A 9,340-nucleotide genomic window follows, 5' to 3' on the forward strand; every position below is an offset into this window, starting at 1 on the left:
GGCTGTGCCAACACCTCAGTCGTGGACTTCTGACCTGTAGAACTTCGAGAGGATAATTTTTCTTGCTTAAGCTAACCAGTCCGTGTTGGGGTTTTTTTGAGACTGGGTCTCACTATGTAGTTCATGTTGGCCTTGAACTCACTAGGTATCCCAGGCTGGCCTCGAACTCAGTGACCTTCCTGCCTCAGCCTTCTAAGTACTGAGATTACAGGCCTGCGCCACCATGTCTGGCCAGTCCATGTATTTTTAATGGCAGCCCTGGGAAACTAAGTTAGTAATAAAATCTACTTCATGGGCAGGTTATGAGGATTAATTGAGATTACATATGTAAATTCTTATTCAGTGTTAGATATCATCCTTTTCTTTCTTCTTCCCAGGGCCTGGAAATAGACGTTCAAGAAGGGTTTTGATAACCCTGCTGTCACCTGAGAACTTAAAGGTGGGTGCTACTAACATTTGGCCAATATGCCTTAAAATGCACAGCAAAGTTACACACTCAGAGGCTTAGCTTTTGGAGCTGGAGACTCCTGCTCTGTCTGTACAGGCACAGCCGCCCAGCGCCGTGTTCTGGAAGGCAAGCAGCAGAAAGCCATGCATGCTGCTACTGTGTGTTACTGATGGCCCGCAAAGCTGCTCTCAGCTTCCACAGAGTCAGGCTGGAGTCACAGGCCAATCTTACAGGTTAGATCGTGCCTCCCAGAATTAAATGTTGGATCCTAACCCCCAGTACCTCAGATTGTGACCTTAACTGGTGATAGGGCCTCTAGACGTGAGCAAGTTAGAACAAGGTCATTAGGGTGGGCCCTCATCCAACAGGACTGACGTCCTCGTGAGAAAGGGATATTTGGATACAGCCACACACACAGGCAAAACAACTTGTGCAGATGAAGCAGAGATCAGAGTGATGTTGCTACATCCCAAGGAGCACCAAGGATCACCAGCAACCACCGGATGCCAGGGGAGAGCCCTGAGTCAGATTCTCCTTCAGAGCCTAGGAAGGGACCCACCCTGAAACACTGTGTGTTCCCAGATCTGTGTGCAAACAGCTCCTGCAGGTTAAACCACATGTGTGGTCTTCTCTGGCAGTCCCAGCAAGAGATACCACTGTGTGGACCTCTGTGGCCTGACTGCCGCCCTCTGGAGTTAGTAACACTCAGGCGGATGAGGCTAAGTGCCTGCTGGGCAAGGACCCAGGCCCTGCCGCACCCTGGACATGTAAACCTGGCAACTACAGCACTCCTCCCTGCCTGCGGCTTTTATCTGAACAATTGAAATTGTGTGAATTGGGTTGCATAAAAACACCATACCCCACACATTGTTTATGGACATGGTAATTACTTTTCTAGCCAGTCAGGCTATAAGAAAATCCAGGCACATGGGAGCCATAGGAATTAGCAGTATGGAACCAAGTGGGAGAGAGGGCTACTCTGTCTAAAAAGAGGGCCTGGAGGAGATGGAGGAGGTGTTGTGTCCCAGAGTCACTGACGCCTTTCAGCAGCTGCCATGGGAAACACTTGTCCTGTAACACTCAGCGCAGGAGCTCGCCATGCGGCAGGAAGCTTTGCTTGCACTTACTACTCCCTTCAGGTCCCCGTGTCTGCAAGAACTTCAGTCATGCAAGCACAGGACACTCGAGTCCGCTACTTAACACTGCAGTTTAAAGGGAAGTGGCCAACTGGTTTCAAAATGGGAAGCACATCCAAGAACATGAATGTGTCACGGAAAACGTCCAGTTTGTTTTCTTGGGGCGGATTAATGACATATAGTGATGAAGGCTCCTGAAGAGGAAATTTCTCTCCTGAGCAGCAGAACATGAAAAACTCAAGGGTGAGCCACAGAAACTTGGAACACATTCCTATTAGGGGGCCCTCACCTTGTGGGTTCCATACTTTGCTGAAGGGAAAGTGTACCTGACTCAAGTTTTTGTAAAAGATAAAAGAATAAATGCAAAATAGGTTGGGGTTTTAGATTCCTTTAAGCCCCATTTTGGAACATCTCAGACCTAATATGTGAGGACAGGCCCTACAGTGCCATGAGACAGAAGAAAGAGGGAGACAGATCCAGAATTACACTGTGCTATTCTGGGGACTTACTGACAGAAGCATGGTCTGGGGGCAGCAAGGCCAGTTAGATCCCTACAACTGGGGTCAGAAGGAGGGCATTTTTAGGGGTTAGGACAAAAACAACTTCTTCCTGGATGGCATGTTCCAGTTATCTTAAGATAACATCAGAGAGTCAGGGACATCCCTGGAACCAGGATCTGGGTGTAAAGCACCACATACCCCTCTAATGGTTTTGTCTGTTACAGTTTGCTAGGAAATTCCTCAGGAGAAACAACTAGATTACTCCAGGCAATCACGGCCAATGGAACTCAAGATGACCACAGTTACTTCAGGCTGAAGTCATATGAGGCTTACGTGGTTTAATTAAAGTAGTAGTCTGAGCAAAAACACAAATATGCATACCAAGAAAATGATTAGGCACATTCTGAGAATATTTTCATCTCCCAGTGTTCTCAGAAAGCACTGAACACATTTTAATTTATGATTAAATAGTTGATAAGTGTAAAAACCTATTTTTAAAAACTATATAAAAGAAGTATATTATGCTAAGAGACGTGCAGAGTGGTGAGCTGCACAGAATCTAGAGAAGTTAAGGGCTGGTCATGACAGGATAGGTGTGTCCCCGCATGGGTAAATCTGTGTGTCTCAGGTGTCAGTCAAGTCACTGGAAGCGTCACTGCAGGGGACAAGGGCAGCCGCATTGTCCTGGCAGCACTCAGATGCCTTCTCCTGTCTTCTGTGGCTAATTCAGTGATGGAGACCACTACAAAGCAGCTCTGAGCAGGATTTAATATTAACCAATTAGATTTGCATGTTTACTTGTGAGTTTGTCTAAGGCCTAGGCCCCTTTTCTTAGTCCCCAGAGAATCTCAAATTCTGTGAGAGGGTTTTGATTCTCCTGGAGCCCTGAAATCATTCCATTTGGCTCTTTTATTTAGCCTTCGTCATGTACTTGTTTGGGGGATTGTGGACCTGATAGTTCACAATAAGTAAGGGATAATGTTAATTCAGTAATTCAGCTTCTCAAGACAAACACAGCAGATGTGCATGTCTGAATGCAATTCAGGGATAAATTGTTGATATAGCACTTAACAAATTAATCTCATACACATTGGACATTTTTAACGTTAAGCCTCAGAAACCCAACTTGAACAAGCTTAAGAGCAAAGAAATTTTACAGCCCCTGGAATCTAAAAAAAGGACTGAACAGCCAGATGTAGGAAGGTCATAGATGCAGCTGGCCTCAAGGATAGCTGGTAGCAGCCTTGACACCCACAGAAATCTCTCCTCCTGTGGCCTCCTTCTTCTTTCCGCATGGCCAGCTTCCTTGGCCACTGACAAAGCCACATAGCTCTGGCCCCATAGTCCACAGCCTGCAAGGGTCAAGCCTGGAAGGCTGCCTCCTCTTCAGTTCAAGTTAAGCGAGTCCTGGCAGCTGTGGTCTGGGTATGGGGTTAAAGGGAGGCCCGGCAGTTCTGCCACAGCCACATGCTTACAGTAAGAAGTGGCAGCAGGGCAGGGAGCCATTCCCAGAATAAACGACAAGTTCTTGGGCAAGGACCAGAGAGGAGGCGTGTCTCCGGAAGACCTCCCTCTAGACCCCATCTCTTAGTTTCCACTGCATCCCAAGAATACCAAACTAAGGACTAAGTCCTTAACATATGGACCTTGGGGAACCGCTTAAAATCCAAATGACAGCAGGCACACATAAGTATTTCAGGAGTTAGGACAAGAGCTCAGGATCCAGGGATGAAGGAGATTTTATCCTTCTTGAGGAGCCATCTATTTATTTATTTACTTATTTAGAGACAGGGTCTCACTATGTAGTACAGGCTGGCCATGAACTTACTTATGTAGCCCAGGCTGGCCTCAAACTCATGGCAATCTCTTGCCTCAGCTTCCCAAGTGTGCCACCATGCCTCACTGAAGAGCCCTTTTAAATGTCATTGGGAAACTTACTGAGCCTTTTAGAACCTCAATTTTTCATCAGAATAATTGAGATCATTAATACTCATCTTTCCAGCTGCAATGAGACACATGGCATAGTTAGTATCTACTACCCTCTAATATGTCCAAGATTAGTTATGCCTTACATCTTATTAATATTAAATATGCACTGCCACAATTTATTTCAGTTTTGGAAATCCAATTATGGCAAATCTTATTTTGCTTCAGTTTCTCACAATGTTTAATTTGTAACAATAATAATATCTAATATTTGAATTATAACTGACAGTTTGGGACACTTTGGGCTAATTAATGTAATAATGTAATAATCATGCCCTAACTATCTTGAATAACTAGGGGCTTAAAATAGTAATGGAATTACATGAAAAAGTCAGTCCTTAGAAATGAAGTTAAAGAAAGAGAAACTCAAAATTAGAATAATCTCAAGATTTTATGTGAATGTCATTCATGTACAAGGAAATCTATAAGGCACAGTGGTCAGGGATCAAGCTGTGAGACATTTGGTTTGACTTGCTTTCATTTCTTCCTTATAGAGGAAGTGTTCCTGAGTGTTTTCAACCTAGAACTACTTAGTATGGGAGAATGAAAAATGGCATTCTGACTGAAAAACTACAGTTTGTGTGATCTGGGAGTAGGACATCCAAGCTCAGGAGGTACACACAGCAAATAATCAAAAGAGAGTAACTTTGTTATTCTAATGGTAGAAATGAAAAAGACTGAAAAAGATGAGGCCCAGTGTTTAACAGTGAAATTTGTGCCTGCCTTGTTCAAATCTGTGCCAGAAGTAAACACAGCAAAAGAAAATGAATACTTACATTTAATGATCAAAATATTGAGTGTTTTATAATAACTTTACTTAGGCTTTTGTAAATAATCATAAGGAAGTAACATAATTCTATTATACTAAATGCCTTCAGAATTAATTGAATATCTTCATGAGTGAGGTATAAGCCAAAATAATACAGTTATTGCAAAATGCTTAATTTGAGCTAGTGACTTCTGCATATTAATTTTTAAAATGCAATTCTATATCCAAATAACCAGACATCATTCTAACAGTGGGAAAGGGTGGATAAAAGAAATCCTAGTTTTAGATTTCCAAGTCCAATAATGGTCTTATTGATTAAATACTGGCCCATATTCCAGATTTTGAATATTTGGTACTCTCCAATGAACTGTATCTTAATAATGCCGTTTTTAAAAATAGAGCATTACTGACTATGGCTCAGTGTTTAGATGTCAGCAGTCTACATATAAGTTCCCACACTGGACATGTACCTGGATAAACATCCCCTAACACCAAAATCCTAACAATAACTGACATTTATTGTATATTAACTAAGAACTATGAAATGTTCCCAGTACTTCACAGGATTAACATCATTTGATTCTTATAATGACTGTGACCATTAATTATATGTCACCTTGAATGGATTAGGAAACACATAATAAATCAGTTGAAAACAGTTCTGGGTGTGTCTGTACACAGGGTGATTGACATGTAGGTCAAAAACCAAGGAAGAAAGACTTACCTGGATGTGGGTGGCACCAACCAATAGGCTTCCTTACAAAAAGGGGGAATTTGAGCACAGACACACACAAAGAAGAGCCCCAACTGAGGAAGAAGGCAGAGATGGGAGACATTGCTCTAGCTCATAGAATGTGAAAGATTGACAGCAATCACCTGGAGCTGGGAGAGAGGCCAGGAGCAGATTCTCCCTCACTGCCTATGTCAGTTACTTTTCTCTCCCTGCTGAAACAAAATACCTGATGCCCAAAGTTAAATGGAGGCAAGGTTTATTTAGCTCACAGTTTGTAGAATTTTCAGTCCACAATCCACTGGCTCCAGGGTAGGGTGGTATGGCAGAGGGGCAACAGTTCATGGCAGCTGGGGCCACAGAAGACAGCAAAATGAGTAGACATAAAGGGAAAGCAAACCTCTTTTCCTCCCTTATATTGTATGCAGGCTGCCCTGTTTAATTTCTTCTGTGGTGTCATCTGTGACCCATTGGTTGTGTAGGAGGGTGTTATGTAATTTCCATGTGTTTATGGAGTTTTTGTGGGGGTTTTTGTCAATAATTTCCAATTTTATTGCACTATGGTCAGATAATATGCATAGGATAATTTCAACTCCTTTGCATTTATTTAAGCATGTTCTATGCACGAGTATATGGTCTACAGTCATCCCTTGCTATATTGCAGTTCTTACTGTGGTTACACTGTATCACAGGTTTTTAAAAAATATATCTAATTCTGTATCACAAAGTTTTTGCTATATCACAGGATTTTGTGATACTGTACACTTATAGAATTTTACATGTTAAAATTACTTAGGTTTGAGAGTCTAGAAAGTGTTTAAGAGCATATGAAGTATTTATAAGAGTTGGAAAAGGTTAATAAGAGAGCGGGAAAGGTTTATAGGAGTGTGGGAAGGGTTTATAAAGCCTTGAAAGATATATAAATAATAAAATAAATATAACGCCTCTACTTTGCAGATTTTTACCCATCACAGAGGTCTCTGGAATGTAACTCCCACAATAGGTGAAGGATCACTGTATTTTAGAGAACATCTTGTGTGCAGCTAAGAAGAATGTGTATTCTGATGATGTTGAGTAGAACACTGTAAATGTCTACTAAGTCCATTTGTTCACAAGTTTGGTTCAGTTCTGTTATTTCTTTGCTGATTTTTTTGCCTAGTTGATCTATCTTTTCGTGCAATGAGGTGTTGAGGTTCCCCTTTTACAATTGTATTGTTGCTTTTTTGATTTTTCATGTCTACTAACATTTGTCTTATATACTTGGGTGTTCCCATACTTGGTGTATATATATTTATGATTGTTATCACTTCCTCTTGAAGTTTTCCCCTGACAAGTATGTAATGACCTTCTTTATCTCTTTTGATCATTCTTGGTTTGTTTGTTTGTTTGTTTGTTTGTTTGTTTGTTTGAGGCAGGGTATTGCTGTGCAGCTCAGGCTGGCCTTGAGCTCACTTTGTAGCCCAGGCTGATCTCCAACTCACAATGATCTTCTTGCCTCACCTCCCAATTATAGGCAGGGGATTACAGGTATGCCCCAGACACCCGGTGATCATTTTTCATTTGACGTTCACATTGTCTGCAAACAGACCAGCTACCCCTGCTTTTTTCTGGGTTCCTGTCACATGGAGTATTATTTTCCATCCTTTGACTTTCAGTCTATGAATTTCTTATCAAGTTATATGTGTTTCTTGTCTATAGCATATTGTTGGATCTTATTTCTTGATCACTCTGCCAGTCTGTTTCCTTTGACTGATGAATTGAGGCCATTTACATTCATGGTTATGGTGCTGTGTTCAGCTCTCAAGTGTAGGCCTGGGCGGTGAGGCTGGCAGGAGTGGCATTACCTTCTCCTGCCTCGCCCCCACCGCCCGAGCCAAGGGAAACCACGGCACGGTGGGAGAGCAGTGCAGTCACAGCACAGCTCGTGCCAGGCCTTTCCCACTAGTGGCTGCCTGAGGGGAGGCCCAGGCAAGCGCTCTTCTCTGGCTTCCTGACCTGGAACCAGAAGTGCCAGCTCATGTTCCTAAAGATGCTGGAGACAAATCCATATGTCAAACTTCTACTTGATGCCATGAAGCACTCGGGTTGTGCTGTTAACAAAGAACAACACTTCTCTTGTGAAGATTGTAAAGGAAATGTCAGTGGAGGTTTTGATGCTTCATCATCTCAGGCTCAGGCTGTTTACAAAGTGATGACCCTGACCCACTGCTGAGTCACTTAGTCAACCTTCTAAACTTCTTGAGTTGACACAATGTATCAACCATAACAGCCACTCACTGAGATTGTTTTGTGCCAGAATAATATCGATAATCAGGCCCATATGAATGGAGTGGTCACCCACGAGCTCATTCATGCGTTTCATCATTATCGTGCTCATGTCAACTGGTTCACCAATGTCAGACATTTGGCATGCTCAGAAGTTCGAGCTGCTAACCTCAGTGGAAACTGCTCACATCTAAATGAAATATTCAGGTTGCATTTTGGATTAAAACGACACCATCAGTCTTGCGCCTCTGTTTGGAAAGTACACAGTATCCTGGAGACAAGACACGTAATTCCTTTTAGAACAGAGACTGCCTTGCAGCCCAGACTTCAGCTTATGTGTCAGTGTGCCTGGAAAGGCTGTGTGACATGATAGAAAAACTTTGGATTGGCACAGACTTCGTTATGATGAGCTGAACTGAGAGGAATTTCCTAAACAAAACTTAATAAATGAAGAAGAAAACTACAAGTCAAGACTGTCCTCCCAGAAAGCCTTTAAGATCCACAGTGGATGGAACCAAGAAGAGACTTGTGTGCAAGACAGAGCCATTCTTTCTATCCTGGCTGTTAGGCATATCAGCAAAGAAATAGCTAAGAAGGCTCTTGATGAAGTTTTTGAATCTTGTTTCAATGACCACAAGCCTTTTGGAAGGATCCTGCACAACCAGACTTAAGCAAAATATGCTCATAGAGACTTGCAAAACAATGATCGCTATTTCTCAAATACACAAAAACAATGACATGTTATACCACAGAGTTTCAATGATCATGAAGAAACAAATATGGATCTCAAATGAACAAATCTGTAAAATGTAAATGATTAAATACAGACAAAATCCAGAATATGCTGATGTTAGCATATGATCAGAAAAAGTAACTTGGGCATAAAAATGAGACAGTCTTAAACTCCAAGGGAAAATTGGTAACTTTATAATATATCTATATCTACTTCATTAGATAAATACAATATATAAATTACATTTTTTATTTTCTACATGTATTTTTGTTTTTAATATTTATATTATTGTTATTGCTTTTATTACTTGAGATTATTTCACAATTTGGTTGTGAAAACTATGAAATAATGATTGGTAGTCAGAGTTGATTTATTTACATTAAACATAAAGAGATGTGAACTACATTGATGGTTATAACTGATATTTATTGGCTTATCTTGGTCATGGTATTTTCCTCCTGTTGAGTCCCTAATTTTCCCCCCTGTTTAATTGTTTGCCTTGCTTGGTGGTTTCTTTCTGTTGTTGTTCTTGAAATTATGGTCATTTTTATCTCTTTCTAGAATATCTTTCAGTACTCTTTGTAATGGTTGGTTGGGTGGTCATGAATTTCTTCAGCTGTTCTTTGTTGTGGAAGTATCTTATTACTCCATTAATTTTGAAAGATAATCTTGCAGGGTACATCAATCTGTGTTGGAAGTTGTTTTCTTTCAGGACTTGAAATACTTTACTCCAAGCTCTTCTTGACTTGACAGTTTGCATTGAGAAGTCTGCC

The 9,340-nt window shown here is 41.4% G+C and overlaps 1 pseudogene; it reads left to right on the forward strand.

Moving 5' to 3' along the window:
- The first annotated feature begins 1,503 nt into the window (after positions 1-1,503).
- LOC102013034 lies at positions 1,504-8,571 on the forward strand (annotated as a pseudogene).
- The last annotated feature ends 769 nt before the right edge of the window (positions 8,572-9,340 follow it).

The sequence above is a fragment of the Chinchilla lanigera genome, unplaced genomic scaffold (genome assembly GCF_000276665.1).
Source record: "Chinchilla lanigera isolate Chin_1 unplaced genomic scaffold, ChiLan1.0 scaffold00001, whole genome shotgun sequence".
Lineage (NCBI taxonomy): Eukaryota > Metazoa > Chordata > Mammalia > Rodentia > Chinchillidae > Chinchilla > Chinchilla lanigera.